We start from the raw sequence: 26,810 nt of genomic DNA on the forward strand, positions 1-26,810 counted from the left end.
CCTACTAGAAAGAGGGAAAATAATTGATGTAGTTTAAGGCTTGATAGTGGACTACTTTGTGGCTGGAAGTTTCTGGAATTTTTTAAAACTCAAGAATGTGGATTTTTGTCATTGGTTCTGAGGTAGGGTGTGGTGGTGGTGCAGCTTCCCGGAAGTGAGGACCGATAGGTGTCTGGGGCCAGGAAAGCTGGTCGGTGGGCTCCCCCTCTGAGCTGCCTCGTGCAGAAAGCTGGTCAGTGGGCCAAGCCACTGGCTCTGCTGAAACTTCCAGTACCTGAAATTTTGACTTTGAAAAGTAATTTTAACAATTGAATAAACTATGTAATATATTTTATAAGCCAGGGCGAATGATCTTAAGTATTTTGGTCTCTTTCATAACACAGTGAGCCTAATATTGGTAAAAATACAGATCTTCACTCATGCCATAAAGAGAGCCTAGATTTAATAAGCAGTTATGAGTGCTGGCAGCTGCCTATCAAACTGCATAACTTGGACTCCAGCATGTGAAGACAGTGTCAACTTAAATTTTATCTCAGAAGTTTTTTTTTAAGCGTTTATTTTGCCTTTCTCTCCAGTCTCTAACCTAATGCAAGTAATGTAATTGGCTGAATATTTTCCACATAGCTAATTGGCTAGGGGCCAGGGGGGAAACCATTGTCTGGCTTGATGAAGATCAGAAATTAACATGACATTTACGTGGAGGTAATGGAATATATTAGTAACCTGGTAATGCAGGAGGGTGAGAGGAAGAGTGTCCATCCTTTCCTGCCCATAAGCAGCGGGAGGAGTTCTGATGACCGTGAAACAAGCCCCAGTACCCGCCACCCCAGACCCCCCAGGAGCTCACAGCATGGCCAGCCGGTCCTTGTGTTGCTTTTACTTTTGAATTCTTAAGACAGAACTGTAAGACAAACTAACGAATTATTCCATTTGTCAATTAAAAAAGAAAATCCACCAACTACTATTGTAAGATTAAATTCCAATTAGAAGATTGCATTTAATTCGGAAGCTATAACATTGTTTTAATGAATTCTCTCTGAGGTGACAGTTTGTGTGAGATAAATTTATATGGTGTAGGTAGGTATAAATTCATTGGATAATGTTAAACATGTTACTTCATATATATTAGCTGTGAAATTTATTTCTTCTCTAGTTATGTCCCCAAGGAGGTAGAGTCAGAGGGAAAAACATATCTTCAAAGAAAGAACCCTTTCTGTCCTTTCAGATACTTGCTCTAAAACAGCCTTTTTTCTCACTTTTATTAAAAAAAAAAAAAAACTGTTAAATTTCTGCGTTAACTGAATTTATGATTCTTGGTGTATGCTATTTATAAAATTGAATATAGGTTTTATGATATAGGAAATTAGTCTAGGAATGAGAATATGATCCAATTTTGTAATAAAGGTAATCTGCATTTATATTGCAGATATTTTCCATTTTTTCTCTAAGCCCCTTATGGGATTATACACACATTTCTCTGGACATACAAATTCACTGTGAACTTTTAATGTAGTGGGCAGGCTTTTGTTCTTCTGACATCTGCACTAAGCATCGAATCCTTTGCCTAAATCAAAAGTGACAAACATTTTGGACACACTTTCGATTGTATAATTCCTTCACCTCTGTTGGTTCCTGTGTTCCTGGCAGACATCGCTAATTGATCACATTCTCTTCTCTGCTCTGTGTGGATGTGGTCTGAGAAATTCCTCCATTTAAATTCTTGGAGCTAAGCTTACAAATCCAGCATTTACATGAATGTGCTCACAATCATGTCAGGCAAGTGATTTGTCTTTGAATATAGTATACTTACCCCAATATCTGTCACACAAGGCGATTTTGAGAAAATTTTACACAATACTGGCAATTACCTGGTTGTGTGACAACTGGATTTTGATATGTGTGCACCATATGTATATGGTTTGGTAGGCAGTTTATTTTGTACCTTTTAACTGGTTTTGGTGTTACGTGTCTGAAGCATTATAGTTTTGTAGTTTTTTTTTTTTTTTCAATTTCTATAACTTCGGAAAAGATAAGAGAGTCTGTTACCCTCTTGTTACCTGGGCATTAACTCAGGCTGAGACACGGCATGGAAGTGGCGGGGTGAAAACTAAACTAGACTTTCCCTCTTCAAATGCAGTTTCTTTCTTAAAGGGAGGGGCATATACACGTAGCAGGTGCTGACCGGGGCCCAGCAAGTATCTTGCAATTTCCTTTTGCATATTAACCTTGGTTTTTGTCAATACACTGAAGCCAGCTGTACCAGCGAGGAAGGCATTCAACTATTATATTTCAAATGATATCTTCTGTGATGTAAAATTCTAGGAACTTCAACTACATGGCATGTTGTTTTTGAAAATAGTAGGTTTTCTCTTCACTTGGTTCAAGTTAACCCACAGAGTTTAAGAGAAGGAAATTTCCATTCAGCTTATGTTCAAGCTACTGCCCTACCCTGTGGAGAACTGACATCCTTTTAACTCCTCCTTAAAAGAAAAATGAGCAATTAGCATATCTACATACCATTTAGTTAACTTACATTTCAGTTTTGTTTCAACGTATTCTTTGATTGTTTAGTCATGGTAACTAGAGTTCTGGAGAATGGCTGAGGTTAACATGTGGATTGGTAACCTGTTGAGCCACATTTGTAGGATAACATGATTGGCTTTTGTCAAAGATGCCAAAATCTGTGAGCCCCGTATGGTCTGACCTGGTGGTGGCTCTTGGATTTCTCTGTTACACATTGTTTGTTCTATATAGTGCCAACCAATTGATTGGAAGAGGCTCATGAGATGAAATCTTCTTCATCCCTCCTCATATTCTGTGAGGTTTTGATAATAATTGTACCAATAATTATTTGTACCAAATAATTATAGCAGCCAGTCATTGAGCATTTATGTTGCCTGCAGTGGTTTAGATATCACACAAAGTATCTCATATCATCCTAACAGTATCTCTGTATACTTGATATTATTATTCTGGTTTTATTATTGAAAAGAAAGAAGCTCAGTGTCTAAGTGACTATTCAAGATCACACAGCAGGTTTTACAAGTGGAGTTTCCCTGAAGGTGGGCCCGTTTCAAAGCCTGTGTCTTAACCAGGAAGGCATGCGACATCCTTACCTTTGATTCCATGGTTCTCTAAGGTCCTTTTATTTGATTTACGCAGGGAAGATTTTGTAGCTTCTAGTTGTCTTCAGGAAGAAGTGGAATCCAACTCATTTAAATCCAACTCATGTAGCTTAATCTACACACAGGATTTTTATAGGACTGGGATAAAAAAGGGAATAACTTCTTCCAATTTTTTTTTTTTTCAAAAATATTCCTTACTTACTGGCCTTTTCCTCTAAATCTAAAATCTCCCAGATACATGTAGTTGGGCTTAGTGTTGCATGCTTCTTCCAGGTCCTCTTGTAAAACAAAGATGCTCTAGGTGATGGTGGCTCATGGAATCCCTAACATCCAAGCAGATGAGTTTTCTCGTTTGATACAACATGAACAGACATAGGGCCAGCAGGCCCGCTGATCCAGAGAACATGTGAAGAGAGGGACAACCTGGGCTACTGTGCTTTTGTGCCCAGGGCCAGAGCCAGGCAGTGGCAAGGTCAGGCCTGCCACTTTGTCACGTGTGTTTAGATCCCTGTGTTTGAGCTGCAGGGACTTCTGCCCATCCAGGATGGACTTGCAGGCTGGAGGGCCAGGAGGCTAGTTTCAGGTATGCTCTGTGGAGGTTTTCTTACAACATGTGCATTCAGTTGTTATTAAGGGGATTTTTCTTTCCATATGTTTTAGTGTGGCATATTGGACTGTGTAACGGGGGAGCCTGGTGGGCTGCCGTCTATGGGGTCGCACAGAGTCGGACACGACTGAAGCGACTTAGCAGCAGCAGCAGCAGCAGCAAGGGTGAAATGCGATGTTATTTTGCCATTTCCTTTACACATTTTCAGAAAAGAAAAAATGCAGCAGAATCTTCATCTGGAATCTGGGTGATGGGTATATGGGAGTTCATGGTACTATTTTCTCTACTTCTTTGTATATTCTACCACTTTATGATGAAACAAGGTGTGTGTGTTGGGAGGAGGGGCATCAGTGAGGGGCTAATCTGGTTTATTATCCAGCCTGGTGTTGGTAAACCAGTCACCGGGTAGAACCAGGTTTCTACTCCTCTGTCCTCCGTACCACCTTGGGCAGCCTTCAGCTGCTGGTGTAATTGAATTGATACGGAGTCTTAGGACAAGGAGATGCTAACCTAATCAGCCAAGAGTTGAAGTAATTTTCTGAACAATATAGATAAAATAACTTTACCTGACATATAAGCATTCCCTGACTAACCTACAAAAAATGACAATGGTTGAGTAGCTGTCATAACGGAGCGTATGTGACATGCCAGGGGCTATGATACACCAGTTATGGAGTTTCTCTCTAACCCTTCAGTGGGCAGAGTTTGAAGAGGTACAGAGGGGACTGCACCCAGGGCCCGTTGGACTTTCTTCTGTTCCACTTCCAAGTCCTTGGAGCCTGTTCTTCAGCATGTGATTCAGGGGCTACCTGAATTGTGTTAAATATAGATTTCCAGACCCATACCCAGGTAGAGGACTAGAGCTTGGTCTCTGAGTTAGCATAGATAAACTCAAGTCCCCAGGCTTCACTGAGAGGGTTACCTTGGCCACGTCAAGGCTGCTCTCCAAGCTTGAGTTTCCTCCTCTGCAAACTGTGGACAGTGGTAGCATCTGCCTTGTTTTCTGTGAAAAGTCCTCAGTACTGTGCTTGGCACCTAGTAAGCACTAGGTATGCATTCCCTGAAACTGTATTTTAACCTTTTTGAGACATTTACAAATACCCCGACATAACTGGGAATGTTAAGGATGTAGCAATTAATGCTCCAGGTGGCATTCTTTGGTGGATATAATTTAAACCTTACATATCCTAGAAGCATTTTTTAGGGTAATTATTAAAAACACTTTAAAAATCAGTGTTACGAGTTTTTTATGTAGGTATATGAAAAAGAATTCTGTCATCAAAGTGTATAAGAGTTGACAAGTGTAAATATGCAGTTAGACAGTTTCAAAAAACGTGTATTATTTACTGATCAATGTAGTGTCTCCTCTGGAGCCATTACACTCAGTCATTTCCTGTCAATCTCTCCAGGCTGTTATAATCAGACTATGGATATGCATATTAAAATACAAGAAAGTTATTGTGCATGTGTGGTGGCAGCTTTTTAATTGTTAATAATGTTGCTGCTTTAAAAAGATATCAGGATAGTATTCTCTTATGATGGTTAATAGTCATCAGAATTGAAGGAGGGCTTAGGGGAGCTGAAACTCAGGGTGGGCGAGCATGAGGCCCACAGGTACCGATCGGTATCTGTGCTTCCAGGCAGTGCCTCGTGATAAAAAGGAAGAGCTTTTTATCTGATTTTGGTGCTGAGTACATGGAGATTCCTTTTTCTCTTTTTTCTAATGTGTTTTTGGAAAAGTTTTATAATTAAAAAAAAAAAATGCTTCTATATGTGTGTGCTGGTAAAAGAGCCATCTAACTTCTCTCTTGATAACAGTGATCAACAAACTTTCTGATCCAGAGAGGAAATATTTTGGGCTTTGCAGGCTACCTGGTCTCTTGCAACTACTTGCTGTGTTGTATGCAAGCAGCCATAGGTGACTAGACAGCAAAGGTCCGTCTAGTCAAAGCTATGATTTTTCCAGTAGTCACGTATGGAGGTGAGAGTTGGACCGTAAAGAAAGCTGAGTGCCAAAGAATTGATGCTTTTGAATTGTGGTGTTGGAGAAGACTCTTGAGAGTCCCTTGGACTGCAAGATCAAACCAAGTCAATCCTAAAGGAAATCAACCCTGAATATTCAGTGGAAGAACTGATGCTGAAGCTGAAACTCCAGTACTTTGGCCACCTGATTTGAAGAGCTGACTCACTGGAAAAGACCCTGATGCTGGGAAAGATTGAGGGCAGGAGGAGAAGGGGACAAAAGAGGATGAGATGGTTGGATGGCATCACCGACTCCATACACATGAGTTTGAGCAAGCTCAGGGAGTTGGTGATGGACAGGGAAGCCTGGCGTGCTGCAGTCCGTGGGGTTGTGAAGAGTTGGACGTGACTGAGAGACTGAACTGATACGTGATTCATATGTGAATGGTCATTGCTGTGTTTCCAATAAAATTTATTTACAGTCCTTTGAATTTCTTATAATTTCCATAGATCACTAAACAGCAGTAGTTTAATTGTTTCCCAGCCCTTTAAGAATGTAAAAACTATTCCTGGTTCATGAGTGTAGGGTTCCAAATAGGGTCCCTGTTTGGCCCTAGGGCCTGTGGTTTTCTGCATCTTCTTGCAGCCTGAAGCAACATTAAGGATGCAGTCTTTGTTGTAGCTCTGTCACCATGCTTGGGCCTGATCATTTGCTCTCCAATTTCTGATGAAATAATAATGTCATCATGTTTTCTTCACATCTCATCTTGAGATAGGCTTGTTCTGTGTGACTGGATTATTTATTGATTTAGAGGGAAATTTAGTGAGGGTTCCTCCTCCCTTTCCTTTATTTAAAACAAGAGAAAGGTGAGCCTGAAGTGAAAATGAGGTGGAGGGTAAAAGATGAAGTGAAAGGGAAAACAAGTCACAGAAAATAAATGGATTCTGAAACTGGTATGTAAGATCTATATTCTCTTCAATACAGTGTTTTCTGGTATGTGTTGTGTATCTCACCAGTGGAATTAAGATGAAATATTTTACAGTTACAAAATGGACATTTTTTAAAAACTTGAGTTAGGTATTTTATATATATATATATATATATTTATACACACACACACACGTATATATAATATGAAAGTGAAGTCGCTCAGTCGTGTCCAACTCTTTGTGACCCTATGGACTGTAGCCCACCATGCTCCTCTATCCATGGGATTTTCCAGGCAAGAATACTGGAGTGGGTTGCCATTTCCTTCTCCAGGGGATCTTCCCAACCCAGGGATGGAACTCTGGTCTCCCACATTGCAGGCAGACTCTTTACCATCTGAGCCACCAGGGAATCCATATATAATATGAAATAGGTAGCAAAATACTATTAGCCCATCATTTGGTTTCTCACTATTGCTTTAATTGAGAGCTTTAAGGAAAAATATAAGAATTACTTAAAAGTGGTTCTTGGGCACACCAACACTCTGAGTGATTAAAGCAGAAGTTTTTCCCCCTAAATATCCCTACTGTATCAAAGGAGGAATAGAGATAAGAAGGCTTATAATCTGTGTCATTTGATTTTCTCCAAAGAAATGTCTGGAGGATCAGAATGATAAAAAATGAGACAGAAGTAGACTCACAGACAGAAAACAAACAGTTACCAAAGGGAAAAGGTGAGGGGATAAATTAGGAGTTTGGGATTCAGATATACACAGTACTATTTAGAAAATAGATGACCAACAGGGACCTACTGTATAGCATAGGGAACTCTATCAATATCTTCTAATAACCTTTAATGAAAATGAATCTAAAGGAAAATACATACACAGTTGTTTTTCAGTTGCTCAGTCATGTCTGACTGTGAACCCATGGACGACAGCACTTCAGGCTTCCCTGTCCTTCACCATCTCCTGGAGCTTGCTCAAACTCATGTCCATCGAGTCAGTGATGCCATCTAACCGTCTCATCCTCTTTTGTCCCCTTCCCCCGCCCTCAATCTTTCTCAGCATCAGGGTCTTTTCCAGTGAGTCAGCTCTTTGCATCAGGTGGCCAAAGTATTGGAGCGTCAGCTTCAGCATCAGTTCTTCCAAAGAATATTCAGGGTTGATTTCCTTTAGGATTGACTTGGTTTGATCTCCTTGCAGTACAAGGGACTCTCAAGAGTCTTCTGCAGTTCAAAAGCATCAATTCTTCTTTGCTCAGCCTTCTTTATGGTCCAACTCTCACATCCGTACATGACTACTGGAAAAACCATAGCTTTGACTATACGGACTTTTGTCGGTAAAGTGACGTCTCTGCTTTTGAATATGTTGTCGAGGTTTGTCAGCTTTTCTTCCAAGGAGCAAGTGTCTTTTAATTTCATGGCTGCAGTCACAGTACACTGTGATTTTTGGAGCACAAGAAAATAAAAGTTTGTTTACTGTTTCCATTGTTTCCTGATCTGTTTGCCATGAAGTGATGGGACTGGATGCCATGATCTTAGTTTTTTTTTTTTTTTTTTATGATCTTAGTTTTTGAATGTTCAGTTTTAAGCCAGCTTTTTCACTCTCCTCTTTTACCTTCATTAAGAGGCGCTTTAGTTCGTTTTCACTTACTGCCATTAGGGTGATGTCATCTGCATATCTGAGGTTATTGATATTTCTCTCAACAGTCTTGTTTCCAGCTTGAGCTTTATGCAGCCTGGCATTTCGCATGATGTACTCTGCATACAAGTTAAATTAGGGTGACAGTATATAGCCTTGATATACTCCTTTCTCATACAAACACACTATACATATGTTACACACACACATATATATATGTGTGTGTGTGTATAATTGAATCACTTTGTTATACACCTGGAACTAACACAACATTGTAAATCAGCTGTATTTCATTAAAATTTTTAAAAAATTTTAAAAAGTGTGAGCGTTCTGGAGAGAAGTTACCTCATATTGAGTCTCCTCTCCCCTTTCTGTGAGAGATTTTAATCTTTTACCTTGTAGACAGGTTGGCGAGTCAAGGCTAGGCAAACTGTGAGGAAGAGAAGGTTCGTTTAGTGGGCCTTTTTCATAGCATGGAGGCCAGGGTATAACAAACACAGCATCAAGTCAGAGAATATGTGGGACCAGAGAAGAGAAATGAACATGGATATTTTTCAAGAAAGGCCTAGAAGAATAATGTAGAGGATTATTTCTTTCTCAAATATCATGATTCAACTTACTGGGATGTGAAAGGGAATGGGTTTCTGGTTTTTAGCAAGCCATCACTTATGAACCAAAGTATTGTTGTTTTAGTTGGGGAATAAACATCTGGAAAGGATGATGTACCTCTAAGAAGCAAATGTTTTTACCTAAATGTAATTTAAAAAAAAGGGAGAAAGTAGGCAAGAGAATAGAACAAAGGTAGAATTATGTTGAAAGCCTTGGAAATAGTTTCTGTTTTTTGTTGTTGCTGCTGTTGTTGTTAAATGAAAAATAAACATATTCCAGGATCCAGAACCAAGACCTAGAACCTTTAATGTATAATATAGAATGGAACATGGCAATTAAGAACACTGGATATTAGCCAGATTTGCATCCTGGCTCTGTCGCTTGTTATCAGTATATACATGGGTAACTTACATTGCTCTGGGCCTCAGTTTCCTGATCTTTAAAATGTGAATATTAGTAGTATCTATCATAATTCATAAATTATTGTGGATTAGATGAGTTAATACACATAAGTTGTTCAAAGAGTTGGCGTGTAGTGATTTTCAGGGAACAATTTAGTTATCTATCAGCACTAAAGTATTTCCCAAATAAAATATGTGGCTTGAGATCATTATAGCAGATTTGCCATTGTCTTTCTGGAGTGTCTCTGCTGTGTGGATTTTTATGTGTATCTGTGCCCATTGGTGATATACATTATACACATTCAGAGACTCCTAGACTTTTAGTATTCACGGAAATAGTAAAAAGCCCGTTGCTGTCCACATGCATGCCTCACATCTTTGAGGCCATATTGGTTCTACATGAACATCCAACCTATTTGAGTAACTCTGGGATGGTAAACTTCTGTCCTTCGGATAGCCATTTTATTATTGACCGGTATTTAGGACTAGGAAGTTGTTTCTTCCACTGGACTAAAATCTACTACTCACAGGCATCCCACTTAATCTTTTGGTGCTTTGAAATTCTATGAAACCCATTTCTTCTATGTGACAATCCATCAAATATCTTCAAATAGTTAACAGATCCTTTCTTAGTCTTCTGGCTAAAATCCTTTGCTTCTTCTGCTATTCCTCTCTCATTTGGTTTTAAGCATCCTGTAGCCATCTGGGTTGTTTCTCAAGTCAGCGATAGCCACAGAGGTGTATTTTTTGTTATGTGTCTACATTTATGTGAAATTCACCTAATAGAGCCTCTTTTCCACAAAAATGTCTTTATCTTTTGGAAACATTTTGACTTTTCTTAATTTGCGTCTTAAATCCCAAACATGGGAAGCTGCAAGGTAAAGGAATTAATGCTCAAGAATCATAACCTTGAAAGTCAGTATCGGCTTCCCTTTGTTCTGAGCCAGGTGGCTGTATAGGAGCAATGGGAGTAATGATGGTTGTAGTGACTGCAGGAGCAGCGTATTGTGGGCCTACTATGTGCCAGCTATTCCACTCAGTCCTCTAGTTGCAGTAGATTATTTAATTCTCATGGCTATGAGTCTGTTGAGTTTTATTCCTGTTTTCAGACTACAAAAGTAGCGTCAGGGTCAAGTTGGAAGCTTGTTTAAAACAAAAAAAAAAACAAGGATTTTTTGGTTAGTATGATAAGAATTATTCATCCATATAGCCTTAATCCATATAGTTTTCTAACCTGCTTAAGTAATTGTGTCATTTTGGGTGTCTTTTGCTTTAACCATTGTAATGCATGGGAAGGATACAAGTAACATAAAAATTAGCTCCCTTTGTGGGGCGAGTCTACTTTTATTCTATCAAAACTGTCAAATTATTTTTAAAGATACTGCTATTCTGAATGGGCTTGAGCCTACACATGCAGACACTGGGGATGGAATACTTCTTTTGCTCTTGGCTTTTCCCAAATGACTTTCTCCCCCTCCCCTTCTTCCCACAAGACTCCCAGAGAGGAAGCCAATCACAATGTTATCGGCAGTAGAAAGATTTCAAAATACACTCATGGGCATGGGTAACTTGGGGGATGGCTGGGTGCCTCCTACAAGACTTAACACATTTCCTGAACATGGAGCCTCACCATGGCAACAGCCATGTCACATGACACATCGGTGACACATGTAAGGTGCTGCCACAAGGCATCCCAGGTTGAGCGCCTGTGATTCATTGTTTCCACTGACACAGTGACTGCTGCAACTCGCAGTTGGAAGGTTCTCTGGCTTTCAGTGCCATTAATGCACACTGACTCCATGGCACATGGAGGGCTCAGGGAAGGGAAGCATCAATAAATAAGTGTGCGTTGTAAACATTGCCTTCATTAGCTCTTCAGAGAGATACATGTTCGTCATTCAAACCCCTTGCAACTCGAATTCTTCTTTTTCTGAGCATATTTTGTTGGTAACACCTTGGAAGCTTGAAAATGATTTTATTTTTATTCATAGTTGTACCCATTTCCACTTGGCAAACTTTAGAAGAGAGTTCACGATGGCCCCCTTTTAGTATTTATTTATATTCTTCACATGTAGCAGATTTATTGATGAAGGAATGATTCTGGGAATATTATATGTTGTTTCTCATTGTGAAATTTGCTGAATACTTTGCATAAATCAGTTGATGTTATTAGGGGTCCCTGGCACTTGTGGAGGGACATGGAGATTGTACCATATCAGGAGACTTTTCTGAAGGTCCAAGATGAGTTGTATTTTTAACTTATTTTAATTTCTGAGTAATTCAGTGAGTGATTAAAAAAAGTAGATGTGGAATCTGGAAGGCATTAAAGAGATGTCAAGGACAGACGGATTTTGATTTGTAGCCTAATGAAATGTTTTGCCAACTTTTAAAGATTTTTTTGAGAGCAGAACTTTAATCATTTGCTTGTGTTTCTGGCATGGTAAGGTTATTCCTGTTTCTGTTACACGAGGAATCCAAAGTGAAAATGGGATAATTTTTAATTAGCAAAATTATAAAACCATTTGCAGCCAAATGTTTCTTGTCTTGTATAAACTGTGAGGTTTCACATTTTACTTTAATCATTTGGGGAAATTTCATTCTGAAGATCTGTTTCAGTTAGTACTTTATGTATGGATACAGATTTTCAATATTAGAAATTAGTTTTCTGATTTCACTTGAATAATCTGACAGGATTTCAGTCATGTTTATTGCTTGTGCCTATTTTGGAGGTGTCATGGTTACCTGAATCGGCCTTTTCACTAATATTCAAATCAACATTATGCATGCAAGGCTAAATAAATACTACAAGAGAAATAGCATTAGGGTGTTAGTAATGATTCTTTGTTTTTAGGTTGTATGGTTTGTATATTTCCAAATAGTTTTTGTTGAGGTAATTATTTGAATCAAAAAAGTTATATTTTTACTATAAATATATGAATAGAGAGTTATTTTAAAAGTGTGTTTTATTAAGTAAATGAGAATAATGAGCCAAGTCCTGACAGCTTACACCCAAGTCTCAGAGTTTTTATTTTATGATGGTTCAATTGCATTTGATTATGAGAGTTTTACAGTTTCTTGGAGCTTTTTAGAAACGAACTTGGAAGCAAAAGTTCTATGGAAATGAGAAGGGATTTAAGTGTTCAGAATTTGAGAATGTTACTGGACTAAGGACGCATCCAGCTCCTTGAACTTGACCATACTTATTAGCTGGGGGAGAAATGCAGCATCTTACTCTGTTTCTCTGAGGTTCCCCCTGCCCGGGGTGGGGGCGGGCGCTGTGTCACACCCTCACAGTGCCCCAAACTCAACAGGAAGAAAGGTGGTGGAGACCATCGGGAGGAAAGTGTCCCTACAGCGCTGGCTCAGGGGTCTGGTGGTGCATCAGTGCCCTTATCTTCAGTCCTTGGTAGAAATCGGAGGTGTCACTTTCCAAGAGCAACAGGGAAATGAGATGTGTCAATAATTTTCCTTTAGACTGAATAATTCCTTAATGAAACATTCTTAAACCTAGGTGATACCCCAGGAATGTCATATACTTAATCTTTTTTTTGAACTGTGAAATGTGAAAAGACCAAAGGACAGGAACCTTAAGTTTACAACGAACAGAACAGATTAATGAGTGCTGATTCTGTATAGAATTTAGGCAGGCACTTATAATATTGGAGGTGAAGTATGTGTACTTGATATAGAAATTCCTTGGAACTCCCATCTAGATTTGGTTAAGACTGTCTATGTCCATGTAGAAATATTATCAATCTGGACAATATTGATAGTCTTTTAAAACAGAATCAGATAAGAATTTCTTTGGGAAATTGTTTTTGTGTGTGTGTGTGTGTGGGGGACATGGTAATATGGTTGTCTGGAATTGTACTTTCCAGCATCTAGCACTAGCCTACTGTGACTGCTGGGCACATGAAGTATAGCTGTGGCTTGTCTGAGTAGAGACGGACTAAGTGACTATGCCAAAGCCTTTGACTGTGTGGATCACAATAAACTGTGGAAAATTCTGAAAGAGATGGGAATACCAGACCACCTGACTTGCCTCTTGAGAAACCTGTATGCACGTCAGGAAGCAACAGTTAGAACTGGACATGGAACAACAGACTGGTTCCAAATAGGAAAAGGAGTACATCAAGGCTGTATATCGTCACCCTGCTTATTTAACTTCTATACAGAGTACAACATGAGAAATGCTGGGTTGGAAGAAACACAAGCTGGAATCAAGATTGCTGGGAGAAATATCAATAACCTCAGATATGCAGATGACACCACCCTATAGCAGAAAGTGAAGAGGAACTAAAAAGCCGCTTGATGAGAGTGAAAGAGGAGAGTGAAGAAGTTGGCTTAAAGCTCAACATTCAGAAAACGAAGGTCATGGCATCTGGTCCCATCACTTCATGGGAAATGGATGGGGAAACAGTGGAAACAGTGGCTGACTTTATTTTTGGGGGCTCCAAAATCACTGCAGATGGGGATTACAGCCATGAAATTAAAAGAGGCTTACTCTTTGGAAGGAGGGTTATGACCAACCTAGACAGCATATTGAAAAGCAGAGACATTACTTTGCCAACAAAGGTCCGTCTAGTCAAGGCTATGGTTTTTCCAGTAGTCATGTATGGATGTGAGAGTTGGACTGTGAAGAAAGCTGAGCACCGAAGAATTGATGCTTTTGAACTGTGGTGTCGGAGAAGACTCCTGACAGTCCCTTGGACTGCAAGGACATCCAACCAGTCCATTCTAAAGGAAATCAGTCCTGGGTGTTCATTGGAAGGACTGATGCTAAAGCTGAAACCCTAATACTTTGGCCACCTCATGTGAAAAGTTGACTCATTGGAAAAGACCCTGATGCTGGGAGGGATTGGGGGCAGGAGGAGAAGGGGACAACAGAGGATGAGATGGCTGGATGGCATCACCGACTTGATACACATGAGTGTGGGTAAACTCCAGGAGTTGGTGATGGACAGGGAGGCCTGGCGTGCTGCAATTCATGGGGTCGCAAAGAGTCAGACACGACTGAGCGACTGAACTGAAGTGTACAAAACACAGTGAATTTCAAAGAAACTGATTGCATGTTGAAGTGATAAAATATTTTGGATATACTGGATTACATAAAATATATCATTAAAATTAATATTATCTGTTTCTTCTTATTTTTTTAATATGGCTAACTGGAAAATTAGAGATTACACATGTGGTTCCCTATTGTTTTCCTCTGATTCTTTGCATTGATCTCTGAGGAAGGCTTTCTTATTTCTCCTTGCTATTCTTTGGAACTATGCATTCAAATGGGTATATCTTTCCTTTTCTCCTTTCCCTTTCCCTTTTCTTCTTTTCTAAGTTATTTGGAAGGCCTCCTCAGACAACCATTTTGCCTTTTTGCATTTCTTTTTCTTGGGGATGGTCTTGATCACTGCCTCCTGTACAATGTCATGAACCTCCATCCATAGTTCCTCAGGCACTCTGTCTATTAGATCTAATCCCTTGATCTGTTTGTCACTTCCACTGGATAAGTGTAAGGGATTAGATTTAGGTCATACCTGGATGGTCTAGTGGTTTTCCCTACTTTCTTCAATTTAAGTCTGAATTTGGCAATGAGTTCATGAGCTGAGCTACCGTCAGCTCCTGGTCTTGTTTTTGCTGACTGTATAGAGCTTTTCCATCTTTGGCTGCAAAAATATAATCAGTCTGATTTCAGTATTGACCATCTGGTGATGTCGATGTGTGGAGTCTTCTCTTGTGTTGTAGCAAGAGGATATTTGCCAGTGCATTCTCTTGGCAAAACTCTGTTAGTCTTTGGCCTGCTTCGTTTTGTACTACAAGGCCAAATTTGCCTGTTACTCCAGGTATCTCTTGACTTCTGACTTTTGCATTTCAGTCCCCTATAATGAAAAGGACATCTTTTTGGGGTGTTAGTTCTACAGGGTCTTGTAGGTCTTTATAGAACTGTTCAACTTCAGCTTCTTCAGCAATACTGGTCAGGGCATAGACTTGGATTACTGTGGTATTGCATGGTTGCCTTGGAAACGAACAGAGACCATTGTGTCATTTTTGAGATTGCATCCAAGTACTGCATTTTAGACTCTATTTTGGACTCCAAAGAAGAGCAAGGAGAGATAAGAAAGACTTCCTCAGGGATCAATGCAAAGAGATAGAGGAAAACAGTAGAATGGGAAAGACTAGAAATCTCTTCAAGAAAATTAGAGATGCCAAGGGAACATTTCATGCAAAGATGAGCACAAATAAAGAACAGGAATGGTATGGACCCACTCCAGTATTCTTGCCTGGAAAATCCTATGGACGGAGGAGCCTGGTGGGCTACAGTCCACAGGGTCGCAAAGAGTCGGACACGACTGAGCGACTTCACTTTCACCTTTCACTTTAACAGAATCAGAAGATATTAAGAAGAGGTGCAGGAATACACAGAAGAAATACACAAAAAATATCTTCATGCCCCTTACTTAGAGCCAGACATCCTGGAATTCAAAGTCAAGTGGGCCTTAGGAAACATCACTATGAACAAAGCTAGTGGAGGTGATGGAATTCCAATTGAGCTATTTCACATCCTAAAAGATGATGCTGTGAAAGTGCTGCACTCAATATGCCAGCAAATTTGGAAAACTCAGCAGTGGCCACAGGACTGGAAAAGGTCAGTTTTCATTCTAATCTCAAAGAAAGGAAATGCCAAAGAATGTTCAAACTACCACACAATTGCACTTATCTCACACGCCAGCAAAGTAATGCTCAAAATTCTCTAAGCCAGGCTTCAACAGTACGTGAACCGTGAACTTCCAGATGTTCAAGCTGGATTTAGAAAAGGCATAGAAACCAGAGATCAAATCTCCAACATCTATATGATCACTGAAAAAGCAAGAGAGTTCCAGAAAAATATGTACTTTTCTTTATTGATTACGCCAAAGCCTTTGGCTGTGTTTATCACAATAAACTGTGGAAAATTCTTCAAAAGATGGGAATACTGGGCCACCTGGCCTGCCTCCTGAGAAATCTGTATGCAGGTCAAGAAGCAACAGTTAGAACTGGACATGGAACAACAGACTGGTTCCAAATCAGGAAAGGAGTACGTCAAGGCTGTATATTGTCACCCTACTTATTTAACCTATATGCAGAGTATCTCATGCAAAATGCTGGGCTGGATGAAGCACAAGCTGGAATCAAGATTGCTGGGAGAAATATCAATAACCTCAGATATGCAGATGACACCACCCTTATGGCAGAAAGCGAAGAAGAACTAAAGAGCCTCTTGATGAAAGTGAAAGAGGAAAGTGGAAAAAGTTGGCTTAAAACTCAGTATTCAGAAAACTAAGATCATGGCATCTGATCCCATCACTTCATGGCAAATAGATGGGGAAACAATGGAAACAGTGAGAGAGTTTATTTTTGGGGGCTCCAGAATCACTGCAGATGGTGATTGCAGCCATGAAATTAAAAGATACTTGCTCCTTGGAAGAAAAGCTATGACCAACCTAGACAGCATATTAAAAAGCAGAGACGTTACTTTACCAACAAAAGTCCGTGGTGTTGGAGAAGACTTGAGAGTCCCTTGGACTGCAAGGAGATCCAGCCAGTCAATCCTAAAGAAAATCAGTCCTGAATATTCATTGAAAGGACTGATGCTGAAGCTGAAACTCCGATACTTTGACCATCTGATGCGAAGAACCAACTCATTGGAAAAGACCCTGATGCTGGGAAAGATTGAAGGCGGGCGGAGAAGGGGACAAGAGAGGATGAGATGGTTGGATGGCATCACTGACGTGATGGACATGTGTTTGAGTAGGCTCTGGTAGTTGGTGACGGACAAGGAAGCCTGGCGTTCTGCAGTCCATGGGGTCACAGAGTCGGATATGACCCTGCGACTGAACTGAACTGATGTGGTTCACTTTATGTTTCCTTTGGATACCTGTGTTAGAGAACGTATATGCTGTAGAGTTTCTGGGTGGCGCTAGTGGTAAAGAACCTGGCTACCAATGCAGGAGACATTAGAGACATGGATTCAATCCCTGAGTCTGCAAGATCTCCTGGAGGAGGAAATGGCAATCCACTCCTCAGTTATTCTTGCCTGGGGTATCCCATAGATAGAGGAACCTGTCTGACTACAGTCCATAGGGCTGCACGGAGTTGGACACGACTGAAGGAACTTAGCATGCACATGCTATAGAACTTGCATGTTCTGTAACATGTAAGTTCCATGTTTCTAAAAGCATCAATCTTTGAGGAATTCCTTCCTTAAAAAGGGAGTAAAATGTTGTTTCAGATGTTTTTCAAGTCTAAAAGTACTAATTTATTTTCATCCATTTATTGTCTAAAAAGACAACTAATTGATTTCAGTAATTTATTTAGTCAGAGTAGTGAGACAGAATGCTTTTCAAATTAATCCATTCATTTCATCTGCTGTAAATGCAGCACCACAATAAATATTCCCTCATGGATTATAATCTGATTGTCATAAAACCTCATTCCATCATTTTAATTCTAGGTACACTGTACTGACATTAGCTGAAGAATCAAATAGTTATCAAACTACTGATGTTTGACATCAGATACTAGCAGATAATCTATTTTTAAAAGTTATCTTCTGTTTTGTCATGGAGACCTGTAAATCTCAAACTAGTATGTATACACCGTTAGGCTTATGTCACGGTAGTTGGGATCTTGCTAAATCATAGAATAATTTACTCTGGCATACTGTGATGCACGGGCACTTTCCCCCTAAAGACTTCTGTGGGAAAAGACATCATTTTAACATTTTAAATGGCCAAATTTATGTTGGCATATAGTACAAGGTTTTGAATGTTCACAGTGACATTCCTCCATACTTATGTCCCCTTTGATTTGTGCTCCCAGATTCCCCACCTTTTTCATAAGTGGACTTGAGCCATCTTCCCTCTTTCCCCCACTGCCATTAAGGTAGTTTTTGGTAGAAATGTTTAAGATCAAAGTTTGTGTACTGATCATTGCCTTAAAAAATCACTGCTGCTACTTCTACTGAGGATTTTGCACTGTGTTTTACTTACCTTAGCTTAATAAAAATATTGGGAGTTGCTTACACATAGTGGGAAACTGACTGCCCTTTGTGGGGGAAATGTAGGAAAACATGATGGCAGCTTTCAGGAGAGAGAAATCTTGAAATTGGTTACTAATGTTGGGATCATGGCATCTGGGCCCATCACTTCATGGGAATTAGATGGGAAACAGTGGAAACAGTGTCAGACTTTATTTTTGGGGGCTCCAAAATCACTTCAGATGGTGATTGCAGACATGAAATTAAAAGACGCTTACTCCTTGGAAGGAAAGTTATGACCCACCTATATAGCATATTCAAAAGCAGAGACATTACTTTGCCAAGAAAGGTTCGTCTAGTCAAGGCTATGGTTTTTCCTGTGGTCATGTATGGATGTGAGAGTTGGACTGTGAAGAAAGCTGAGCGCCGAAGAATTGATGCTTTTGAACTGTGGTGTTGGAGAAGACTCTTGAGAATCTCTTGGACTGCAAGGAGATCCAACCAGTCCATTCTAAAGGAGATCAGTCCTGGGTGTTCTTTGGAAGGACTGATGCTAAAGCTGGAACTCCAATACTTTGGCTACCTCATGCAAAGAGTTGACTCATTGGAAAAGACCCTAATGCTGGGAGGGATTGGGGGCAGGAGGAGAAGGGGACGACAGAGGATGAGATGGCTGGATGGCATCACCGACTTGATACACATGAGTTTGGGTAAACTCCAGGAGTTGGTGATGGACAGGGAGGCCTGGCGTGCTGCAATTCATGGGGTCGCAAAGAGTCAGACACGACTGAGTGACTGAACTGAACTGAATGTTGGGAATAGAAGGGGTAGGGACAGATGGTATAGACGTTGGATCAAAGGCTAGGAAGATAAGGGAAATGTTGGGGATGGGAGGCATGAGGTGGAAAAGAAAAAATTGTCTTCAAACTTTGAGCTTGCCTGACATAGGATAACAGTGTGCTTATCAGTGATGGGAAATTCAGTGAGGAAGATTTTTGTAGGCAAGGGCTGTAAACTTTTGACTTTAATTTGGAGTACTCTGATTTGGAGGTGAAGGTGAAAAAAATGTAGAAATACCCAGAGGACAACCTTAATTTATCTTTCTTCAGAAACACTATCACACTCTGGGCTATATTTTTATTTAGGGGTTATTGTGTTCCAGTATTCTTAATTCTAGGTATCTTTTGGCCAACTAAAAATGATTGAACTTTTCTGTTTGTTTGTTTGTTTTTTTTTAAATCATAGACTATGTCCCACTTAAGCAATAGAGAGGAATATCACTAATTCTCTCACTGGTGTGAAAAAATAAAAATGAACATTTAAGCATATCCTTCCATTTGTTTAAGCATAGTCTGATCAGTTTTTCACTGACCTGGTGAGACAAGGGAAGGGGGGCAAGCCCTGAGGGGCTCTGGGGCTCTGGCTTCTACCAGGTGCGACCTGCTCCAGGGAGGGGATGGGGACAGTGACAGGTGGGGAGTTTGACTGGGGCAGTAATGTCAAAGTGAAGAAATTCATGAAGTGGTAAACGGTGGGAGTAACTATGAATCTCTTAAGGTATCCAAATGCCTCATCATCTTAATGACGTGCATGAATGAATGAATGAGATTCCCACTGTCCCTACCTACTGTCCTTCTAGTCTTGACTATTTTAGTATATTTCCTTCTAGTCTTTTCTGAATGCAGAATTTAAATGTATAGTTGCAATCATCTTGTGCTTGTAACTTTCTATCTTGCTTTTTCTTCATGGTAACTGTTACCATGCTGCCATATTATATTTATGATAATTATTCTTTATTGACTGTCTTATTATATGATCTAGTCACTGCACAGATATTTTTTGAGGTATCTTCTAGGGGTTGGAGCCTGTTCTGTATCTTTGAAATGAGTAAAACCAGTTTCCTGCCTGTGTGGAGATCACTGTTAGAGACATAAAAGATTTTTTTGTGTTTGCCATACCTCGTAGCAGGGTGTTTAGTGTTTTGATGCCCACCAGTCACTGTGGCAACCAAAATACTCCCACACAGTCCCAAATACCACACTCCCCAGCTCCCCAAATGATCACTGGTCTAAACCATAATTTGGTTAACAGTTTTCCTTCCGGACAGGATGGTAAGTTTTGGACATTTTAGGTTGGTATTTTTTTTTTAATTAAAATATATTTTTTGTTGTGGTTGAAGTTACATAACATGAAACATACTATTTTAACCATATTTATACAATTCATTGGCACTAAGTACATTCACATTGTCATTGTTGTGCAACTCTCGCCATCATCCATCTCTCGAATTTTTCACCTTTGCAAACTGAAACTCCATGCCTATTAAACACTAACTTTTCAGTTCCTTTTCTCACGTCCACCTCCTGGCCCCTTGCATCTACCAGTGTACTTTCTGACTCTGAATTTGATTTGACTGTTGTTGATACATCATATAAGTGGAATCAAACAGCACCTGTCTGCACCTGACGTATATTGGAGTGCATTTTTAAGGTTGATTTAATATACATCCTACAAGCAGATTGTACCTCCCCCACCTTTCTTTCCTTCTCTGTGCCATATTAACACACATGTAAGAAATGTAGGTTGGGTACCTTTTGTTCTTCTTAGTTTCATTCGGTGGTACACAGTTATACATGAGTTGTATCTGTGAGTCCCATCTTCTGGTAGAACAAGGCCTTGAGTGCTGGGGCAGTTTCATGCTACTTTGTGTCTTTAAAGTTTTGCTACTTAAGATTTTACAACAACTTTTTGACAGTATTGGAGAAAGGGCATATGAGATAATCTTGGTTAAGATCTCAAGTGGAAACCCATTGTTTTTCCCTCCAAATGGCTGCTTTTTCTCCATGTCTATACCGTCTGAAGGTAAAGTGAAATACATTTAAGGGCCTAGTGTTAGAGACGGTTTAAAAGCTCATAGTTCAGAATCCTAGTTCTGACACTTATTGACTGTGTGTCTTTGGCTAAGTTACTTAATCCAGTTCTGTCTATTCATCTTCTATTACAGAACAGTATCTACTTCATAAAGATCTTGTGAGAAGCAATGAGCTTTGCTTACATGGTTAGCTTGTCAGCTGCAGTGGAGACCAACATTTATATAGTAGCTGCAAGCATAGGCTCTGGTGCCAGGGACTGGGTTTAAATCTTGATTCAGCTGCTTATTATCCTCTGACCTTTTTGTAAGTTACTTTGTAAGTTACTCTGAGTCTTGGTTTTCCTATCTGTGAAATAGAAATACGGAAAGAGAATCTCCTTTTTCCCCACTGACGTGCACACTGCATGTGGCTGTGGGTGGTGATGGTGGTACTTTGTGCTCTAGTGCAGGACCTGCATGTGATGAGAGTCTGTAAATGGCACCTCTGGGCACGGTAACAGCCTAGGGAGTGTGAATAAGTGGGGGTTTATACATTAGTCCTCTCTGTTTTCACTTTGTTTGTTTTTGGTGGCAGTGGGGCTAATATGTCTGCCTATACATTTTTCTGACTTATATATTGCCTTAAGTGTTAGCAGAACTAAAATTAATAAAATGCCTTTTTATAGGTATAACAGTGAACTGCTGTACCCTTATTTCTTCTTTGGACTTGGGTCCAAAGGGTTTGGGGCTGATTTCAGAGTCATGATATCTGAGTCCAGATATCACATATTAAAATAAGTGGAACAAACTTATTTTTTGGAGAATGTAATTTAAGATGAAGCAGAGGGGAAAAAAAGAAAAGCATTTTCAAAGTTCTACTGAATTCCGTTGGACTTTGTTGATATTTTTCATTTTGGGGCTTATATTTCATGTTCTTTGTATTGGGTGTAAATTGAGTGTGAACAGTTCTGCATGTTGTATCTCAGAAGTCCAAATCTTTATTCTTTATCAAGCATAGTGTACCACACTTTATTGGGGAAGTTCCAGTCCTCTGGTGTGAGATTGGTTTCGTGGCCTTAAAAACAAAAACCCTGAAAAAATAGTATGTCCTCTACAAAATAAGTATTCCATGCTTACAACTCCTCCCCCAAGAAAAATATGACCCTCAAGGCAATGAAGCACACAATACATAATGAAAAACAATAAAACCTAAGTTCTAGCTTGTACTTTAGTGACTCACTGGCTTCATAATAAAATGTGAACGCAATTACATTTGTGCATCCTCAACCATTAGGCGAACTGTAGGAAGAAGTAAGGGGGAAGTCTACAAATAGGGTTGTAGGACAAATTCAGATAAATCTCTAAACTCGGGAGTCACCTGGTGTCCAGCAGTGAAGCCTTTCTTGGCTTGGCCGGATGGAACCAGTATGAGTCATCAGAATGTGGAGCCTTCGTTCTGTTCACCTGACTGCTCTGTAAGGCTGCATCTGTATGCTGTGTTCTTATGATTCTAGTGATTTTGATGATTCATTAAAAAAAAAAAACACAGGAACAAGATATGTTGACTCTTTGACAGGATGGCCTTAAGAGTGGACTGTTTCATTTTTACCTTTTTGTTCTTTTCCCCTATCACTTGAGTTTTTTCAGCTGGCATATCTGCTGTAGACATAAACTTAGCCTGTTTTCCCTCTGGGTTCAAAAGAATGGAAACCTTGCGCTGGTTTTGGCTAGAAGTAAAACCTGCAGGATATTGAGTCCTCTGTGGAAAAGACTAGAAGGTATGTTCTCAAAATTTCAATAGTAGTGGCCTGGGAAGTTGTTGGCAAAAAATAGAGCATTTTTGTGTTATTTGGGTTACAGAAAAAAAAGTCTTTACAATATGACACAATATTGTCATTGATAAACCTGAGTCATTTTTCCCTTTCTTGCCTTTTAAAAGTCTTGTCAAGATCTGTGGTTATATAGTTATTTATTTACTTATTCAACATAAGTGTTCTCATTTGGGCTGTAAACTGAGACCAGGCCATGTGATTTTTTTTTAGCCACACACCACCTGGCATGTGGTGGCATTGTCAGTCTTCGTTCAGTCAGTGGTTAGTGTGAACAGATAAACGCAGTGATAATAATGGCTGCGTGTGTGCCTAGTTTCTCAGTTGTGTCTGACTCTCGCAACCCCATAGACTGCAGCCCTCCAGGCTCCTCTGTCCATGGGATTCTCCAGGCAAGAATATTGGAGTGGGGTGCCATTTCCTTCTCCAGGGGATCTCCCGACCCAGGGATTGTACCTGGGTCTCCTGCATTGCAGGCAGATTGTTGACTGACTGAGCTATGAGGGAAGCCCTTCATAGGCTGACGTATATTTACTGTTTGAAGGTAACAGATTCTTTGTGAAACGCATACAGGCCTTCTCCCTCTTCAGCCTTGCCACACATCTTTGGTTATTCTAACTGCTCACACTGTTGGGGTATGCAATTAAGGCTTGTGGAGGTTTCTGAGAGAACTCGAGGTCATGTGGTGTAAGTGCGTTTTCAACCCACTTCTGTCTGACTTGGAAACACATAGGATCCATGGCCAGCTGATATGCCAAATGGTTGTAGCTTGTGAGGTCTCCTGGTGAAATTGTTCCAAAGATATTTGATGAGCAGTATTTTTCTTTGCAACATTGAGAGGTGTTATCCAAGGAAAGTGCATCAGAATTTGATTCTAGTCATTAAGAAAGAGGATTCACTTATAAATAGGAGTAACAGTAGTAACACACGTTCTTTTTGTTGTGTTGTTAGGTATTCTGCTAACCTCTTTTTATGGGTTAGCTCCTTTTGTCTTTAGAACATGCCTATAAGGTAGATACTTTTATTCCCATTTTGCAGATGAGAAAACTGAGACTCAGGAAGCTTAATGAAAGCTTAAATAACTTACCCAAGGTTACACAACTAGAATGTGGGAGAAAGGAAAATACTAAATGACTTTAAAACTTCTTTCTAAAGTACAGTTAGAGCCAAGGAATTGAAATAACCCTGATTTTTCATCAGTTCACACTGATGCTTGTGAGCCATCCAGCACTGTTTCTAAGTACCTCCCCTGGTGCAGGATGTATTCATTTTTACCTTTTATGAATATTTTATTTTTATTAGTCTAGAGGGAGAGGGAGATTGGCCAGCACTGTGAGTTCCTAGAGTTCCCCGATGAGCCCCATTAGGCTGATACTGTCCTGGAGACAGGATGCTGCCTACAGAGGTTGCCTTGAGTTTTATCTACAGGCACAAGACCTACAGGACTTGAAGGGATGCAGGTGAATGACTCCATGGCATCCATGTGTAAAATTCACTGGGGGAAACTGACATTCAAGAATGTTTCAGTGAAAAATTTGGCCTTTGACTGAAGATGGTCTGCAGCTTTTCCGGTTGTGAGCTCTCTAGCTTTGAATTTTGGCTTTGCTTCCCCACCCCCCCCATTACATTCTCAGTGAGAGAATGGATACTCTAGTATGATGATCAAAGCTCACTTTAGATTTCATCATTACCGATTGGTAATTAATTTGCATTTCAGTGTGTGCTAAGTCACCCAGGAAATGTTATCTTCATCCCAGTCCCATCTGAATCTCAAGAATGACTCAAGAATTTTGCTTCTTTCCTCAATGAAGATGGAAACAATTTTGCATTTGTTATTTTTGCGGGAGCTCCAGCTTGACAAGAAGGTAACTTATTCGGAGCTGGTTTCTGGGAAAGAGCTGAAACTATAGAATGGTCCTAAATGTGTGTTTTAAATAATGCTGACATATTTTGTTGATGCTGGCTATTTTATTTGATTGCTATCCGTTCCGAAGTCTCCCCCTCCTTTTTTCTTCTTTGAAATCTGTTGGTTACTATGGAAACAGTGTTGTTTTGGGTTTGGGTGGAGCTGTATCCACAAATGCAATATAAAGTCATTTATAAAATGGGTTAATATTTATTCTGGCTGGGCATGTATGGGACTTGATGTAATGATAATCACGATCACACATGCAGAATAAATTTTGCACTTTTATTGTTATTTTCTTAAGTCTGCCTAAATGTGTGCAATTTTGCTTGGAATGCACTGTCATTTCCTCTCTGATTTGGATATTGCCATTTAAAAGCCAACACCCTGTGCTGGTGAAATTGCTTTGAGTTGGAAGTACTCAGCAGGTCTCAAACACCCTTGCGATCACATTTTCGTTCAGGAGAGTGACTTCTGGGATTTCTTGTGAGACTTGCTCCAGGACCCAGCTTGCCAATTTGGGCCTGCTCTCCACCTCCTCTTCAACAAGCAAGTCCTCCAGCTCTCATTTGTCTTCAGTAACGCAGAATTGTACAGTCCCTCCGCTTTCACATGGATGCTTGTGAGCCAGCCAGCACTGTTTTTAAGTACCTCCTTTGGTCCACGATGCATCCATGAATGTAGGTGAAAGATGAAAGGACTGGGTATTCTGGCCAGCCTCAGGTGGAGTCCAAGAAAAGGGGTAGGGATTTTGGAAAAGTTTCCAGGGATGATCAATGAAGATTGATGAAAGGCTGAGCAAGGAGGATATTGGGGAAAGGTTCAAGGAATCAGTACTATTTAATATGAGTTTGAGTAAACTCCAGGAGTTGGTAATGGACAGGGAGGCCTGGCGTGCTGCAGTCCATGGGGTGCCAAAGAGTCGGGCACGACTGAGTGAGTGACCTGAACTGAACTATTTAACGTACATAGGAGATGGGCTGGTGCATATGTGTTAAGTGTGGGGGCATTTCATTAAGTCTTTGTAGCCAGGAACATGTTTGTAAGAAAGGGAGTTCTCTTTAGTTCTCTAAAGATCTACCATTAAGAAGACATTAACCATGAAGAGCAGGTGAAATTGCTGTATGAAGTAGACACATGGTGGGAGTCTTTTAAAGACGGCCAGAAATTGCTGTATGATGTGGTCAGATGGCAGGAGTCTTTTAAAGATGGCCAGACTCTGGAAGAGGACACCACTAGAAAGAAGTAGGGGCGCCCCTCCCCTTGATGTCACTTAGGCATACATTAGGTACGCAGTTTGTTGGCTGGTTTGCAAGTCCTGTTGGAAGCCAAGCAGTGACTTAGATGACCTCACAGAATTCCCTTACAGGCCCCTGAGTTATTGTCTTATTGTGAAGGAATTTTCAAAATTCATTTTTCTGTACCTTTTGCAAGACCTTTTTAACTCTCTAGCAATGAACACGGGAATATAAAAAATTGCTTTTGTGAAGACCAAAATCCTACAGAGGACTGTTGGAATGATCAAGGATCCTGATCTTAAATTTTGCAATGCTGTGTACCTTTGTGATGGTTCTAATAATGTTGGGTGTATTTTTCAAAGTCCTTTCAATCCACAAGAATTTTGGTGAGTCATGAATGGACTTGTAGGATCATAGAGTTTGAGGAACCCTTGAGATTGAACAGGTCGGAGGTTCTCTTGTACCTCAGCATCACCGGGAATCCTCTTAGAAATGAGAATTCTTGGGTCCTATCCCAGACCTACTGAATCAGGAACTCTGAAGAAGACAGATAGCTGCCTTTGTTTTGGATGTCCTGGATGACCACCTTGGGCCTCCATCATCCATCATCCCTTGTTTTACTTAGAACATTAGCATAGTAAGGTAAAGTTTGGGGCTAATTGGTAGTCTGTGTCATTGTTGGCCAGGTAACCAATT

General features: G+C 40.1%; 1 protein-coding gene across 20 annotated transcripts in view; it reads left to right on the forward strand.

The window, feature by feature from the left end:
• Positions 1 to 26,810, forward strand: part of FOXP1 (forkhead box P1) — a 627,865-nt gene that overhangs the window by 99,237 nt on the left and 501,818 nt on the right. The window contains exons 4-5 of one of the 20 annotated variants that reach the window (XM_061397365.1): positions 22,789 to 22,919; positions 24,688 to 24,835. The exons of the other annotated variants lie outside the window; for them this stretch is intronic. The gene's annotated coding sequence lies outside the window, so the exon portion shown is untranslated. The remainder of the gene's footprint in view (positions 1 to 22,788; positions 22,920 to 24,687; positions 24,836 to 26,810) is intronic. 20 annotated transcript variants of the gene reach the window in all.

The sequence above is a fragment of the Bos javanicus genome, chromosome 22 (assembly GCF_032452875.1).
Source record: "Bos javanicus breed banteng chromosome 22, ARS-OSU_banteng_1.0, whole genome shotgun sequence".
In the NCBI taxonomy this organism is placed as follows: Eukaryota; Metazoa; Chordata; class Mammalia; order Artiodactyla; family Bovidae; genus Bos; species Bos javanicus.